General features: G+C 34.3%; 1 long non-coding RNA gene across 1 annotated transcript; it reads right to left on the bottom strand.

Annotated features, from left to right (window-relative positions):
* Positions 1 to 3,786: 3,786 nt before the first annotated feature.
* LOC144708769 (uncharacterized) lies at positions 3,787 to 4,695 on the bottom strand. Its single transcript, XR_013582855.1, has 2 exons — positions 4,515 to 4,695; positions 3,787 to 4,397 (listed from the first exon to the last, which is right to left on the bottom strand). It is a non-coding gene; the product is annotated as an uncharacterized LOC144708769 (long non-coding RNA).

Here is a 4,695-nt window from a genome sequence, read left to right on the forward strand (position 1 = left end):
TATCGGTCGCTCGAAATAAAATTTCCCAATAGGGAGTGTGTGGTGCGCATGCGCCATACTAGTTTCTTTTGAAGCATGTCTTGGACGTCTGAGAGGCGTCTGATCCCTAAACCCCCCTCGGTCGTTGGCCTTGTGGAGATAGAGTAAGGCTAAGAGAATTGCATGACATATTGATTACCATGTCCTATTTTGCGAGTCAAATATGAATGTTTATCATACAGAATTTAGCCCTTAAATATAATGGTCAAAATGGACTTATCTGCCTACCTTCTATATTTTTATCTCAATTAAAAATTTATTTATGAGCTTAAATATAAATAAATAAATAAAGCTAAATATTTATAATATTTGAAAAAAATGAGATATCAAATTCATGGAGGAAAATGAATTTTTTTTTCAGCTTTTGTGGCTGATGAATTGAATGTAAAAGTTAAAATCATGCCAAGCCAAAATTAAAGCAGTTATTGTGTCTTATTTTTTCTCTCATATTAACTACATTTGAATTTTAGATTTCTGAAACTTACAGACTTGTTCCTTTTAGCTTTTGAAGCCCATACAAACATATCTTGGCCTAATTTTAAAGTAGCTCTTGTCTCTCTTCACGACAACAAATTGCACTCCAAAGAGCAAACATCATATGTAGCCCTTCATCAAAAATTTACCTACCTGTTTTGATAAAAACATTAACACTAATTTTTTTACTAGCATCATCCCAGATCCATATGATTTAGAATTATTATTATTGTTTCAGGTTCCAATTCATGTCATTCGGGATATGCCTTATTACAAGGAGAGCAAGAATATGCCTCAAAATTCATGACATTAGGGATAATGGTCTAAAGATCATTGTTTAGATAATCTTGCTAATATTTTTTAAAAATTTATTTAATATATAAATAATTTATAAAATAAAAAATATGTAGTTTTTATAATTTTACTATTTATGACCGCCGATTTGCAAAATTGAATACATGAGGAGTACAATACTATGACCACCGATTTGCAAGATAAGGGACATTGGTGGAAAGATCATCATTTGGAGATTTTTCCTAATTTTATCTTTAAAAATTATTTAAAATAAGAGTAATTTATAACATTAATTTAAATCCATATCATCTAGAAATTTTCCATTGCACACATAACTATAGAAATTAGAGGGAACCAAATAGAGCATTGTAAAATTACAGAGAAAATTAATAGCTAACTTGCGAGAGAATTTACAAGATATTTACTCAAAAAATCATCATGAAATAAAATCCTGATTATTCTACCTTTTCTCTCATTCTTGTGAATAGTGTTATCATGATTTATTCAGAAGTATATTTAAAATTACGTGCACGAGAAGGAAACATCCAAAAGCCCTTTCATAAGATTCCAAATAAGGAACATTTATTTCCACTTCTTCGTTTGTCTGCGAATTTGATCTTAAGAAAACTTAAATCTACATCAACGTATAGATTGATAAGAGATCATAAGGGGAGAAGAAGAGAATCACGAGACATAAAATCATGGTATATCAAACATCTTGCTACATTTGACTGAATTAAAAAATTAATATTTCATTAAAAAAATTCATTGATTATCTTGAAAATCAATCTGTTTGGAATTATCAAACTATCTGTGATTACTTGTATAAACTTAAAAAATTAACATATATGTGATTATTTAGATGAAGGCTTTGGGGTTCAAGATAAGAAGGTTTTTGGGGATGAGTTAGAGGAGGTCACACATTTTTGCTCTGTGGAAGAATTTAGGGGTTAAGGATGATATAGTTTCATGAAAATTTTATTTTCTTGATATCATTTTTATATCTTATTTGCATGTGTTTTTATTGAGCGACATTCGCATACACTTTGTTGGGGCTCATCATCAGCTGGTGTTGGCTACCCACAAACAACATTAAGGAATATCCTAAGATGAGTAAAAAAACTGACTCTATTGTATTATTTATCTCATTTCAAAGACATATGGACCATATTTCACACAAATAAATTAATATAGAATAACTAAATGTTGGCAAACTTGAATCATCCCCCCTCTTAGTCACTTAACAAAACTAACATGTTAGGCATCATTAGAGAACATTATCTCCAATATCTTTACTACCTTAACTAGGTATTTAATGCATCTTCCTCCTCAAGTCAATCACCTTTGGTACCTTGACCACTCAATCACCTTCGTGTATTTCTTGCTATATTTAACACAAGACTAGTTTTAAAGACTTCATTTTAAACATCACATGAGAATAATAGTGAATTAATATTTTTCTCTGGTGAACTCGAAGGCTAAAAAATTTTGAATGACTTGACGGCTACAAAATATTAATCACCAATGATGCTGATGACATCAAAGAGGGTGACATTGATGAGGATGGTGATGGTAAAGACAATGACTGTGAGGAGGGTGATGGCAAGGAAGGGGACATCGGTGTTGACGAGGATGATGATGGGAAAGAGGATGACAGTGACAACATTGATGAAAATGACAAAGGTGAAAAAATGATTGGGATGATGATGCCAATGGTTGTTGATCATGGAGCCAGTCATGTGTGAAAGGTATGGCCAACAGGGTGACAAAAGGATTGGGGATAACGTAATAGTAGATGGCAGGTGTTGTTACTTGCTACAGGCTAGCAACAGAGGGTGCAGATGGGACAATCAACTATAGACGAATGAAGTGTTGGTGGAGATGGGACAACACACTCATTTCAGGAAGGTGGTGCATAGCCGTAACTGCAGGTAGACATGGTCGTTCTGTTGTGTTCGTTTGAAACGAACACAAAATTCGCACAAAAGAACCGCATAGGCCATTGCTCTTTGTTCTGTTCTTTTTCGTTTTCAAAAATGAACAAAATTTGCACATTCGCACAAATTCGCACTTTCACACAAAATTAGACTAAAATTTGCACAAAGCGAACAAAAGAACAGAACACGGGTCTGTTCGATGTTCTATTCAAATTCGTTTTTGTTCTGTTTGGAAAACCGAACAAAACGAACAATTCGCACCAAAAGAACAGAACGACCATGTCTAACTGTAGGTGACGTACGGGTGGTTGTCTTGGTGCCATGGCAGCAATCCACTTCAAGGGAGGAGCATTTTATAGCCTTTCCAATGACTAGGGATGGGGAGTTCCCTGTTTGACGACAAATGAACACCATTTTTTGATGAACGAATAGGGAAAAATTTGTGTTTGTGTTTGTGTTCAGTTCATTCATGTTTGTTCGCAAACTAACACGAACGAGAGGTATTTTGGAAACCTATATTTTCTGTGGAAAAAATGGCAACTGATGGATGCTGAATACTCAAAAGTGATGAATATTAAATGTGTATCACTAGGTATTTAAGCTTGTATTTAAATGTTTAATATTAAAGGTGGTTTGAAATAAAATTGTCACTTTAAATTTTTTCCTCTAAATGAATTCTAAAAGTGGTTTTAGCAATCTACTTCATGGGAATAGTCACTAGGTTTGAAATATTTTTTATATAGTGGATGGTTTAATCATTTTTATCGGTAGGTATTTTTCCTTGTCGTTAATAACTAGATGATTATTTCATGGAAATAATTAGTAGGTGTGAAATCACTAGATGATTTGTAGTTATCTTTCCTGGAAAAAAATCGATAGGTGGAAAAAATTAAAAATAGTATTTACGTATTGTGTAGACATAATTAACTCTAAAGTTAGAAGTTATTCTATACTTAATGATTCAATAAGTACAAAGATTCATATAGTACAAACTATGAAACATGTATTCACTGGATAATTTTTCAAGGATAGAGCAATCCCAAAAGCAAATAGATTGTTTTGTAAGCAATAGTCAACGGAGTTTCGCACACATCAAAAAAGGTGCGTTGAGGTTACAAAGTGGATTACTTGATGACCATCCATCTTTGCCCCTACGGGTTAATTGGGAAAGTTCTGGAGAGGCGACGCGACTAACATTAAATTGGACTAAGGCAACCATTGCTGGAGTGAAGTTCTAATGATCCCAAAATATACTATCACTCCATTAGGTGGTGTCTATTTCTCTTCCACGCCTTGTGGGGATGTGGGGCTCAAACATGAAGTCTGGTGGAGTGAGCGAAAGGAGCTCTGTAAAGATGTGATTAGTACTTACCCCAATTAGTGTGATTTGCTCTCTAGAGAATGGTCATCTATCGTCTCTGGTGGCATCGTTCATGGCTTTGGCGGTATCATCATTGTCTCTGTCAGATTTGGACTCTGAGCTGATGATGGTAACAGAAGAGTCTCGGGGTTGCTTTACGAGTCTCCATCAGAGGTATCGTACTCTCCGCCATGGTATGCGTCTTGGTTGGGCTCTTGCTTCCTCCTCCGTCCTGATGACACCATCAACATTGGTCGAGCCCTGAATACTGGGTGCCACATAATCCATGGTACCTGATTTTCCACAATTCACATTCAATGTATGAAATAAATAATGTTCCATGTAACTCAAAAAACGTTCAAAATGAATTTTTCTATTTTAAAACAAAGACATCCAAATGTCATGTATACCAAAATGTCTTCAAGAGCCTTCTGAGGGTGTTGATGTATTCCACTACTAACCCTTATGGTACCTGGTAACACGATGGAAGGAAAATAATCAATATGTGCATTATCGTACTATGAAGAAATAAAATAAATGCATGATAAAAATGAGATATACATAGAGATTTCAGTCTACCATCCTTCTTGT

The sequence above is a fragment of the Wolffia australiana genome, chromosome 10 (genome assembly GCF_029677425.1).
Source record: "Wolffia australiana isolate 7733 chromosome 10, ASM2967742v1".
Classification (NCBI taxonomy): domain Eukaryota; kingdom Viridiplantae; phylum Streptophyta; class Magnoliopsida; order Alismatales; family Araceae; genus Wolffia; species Wolffia australiana.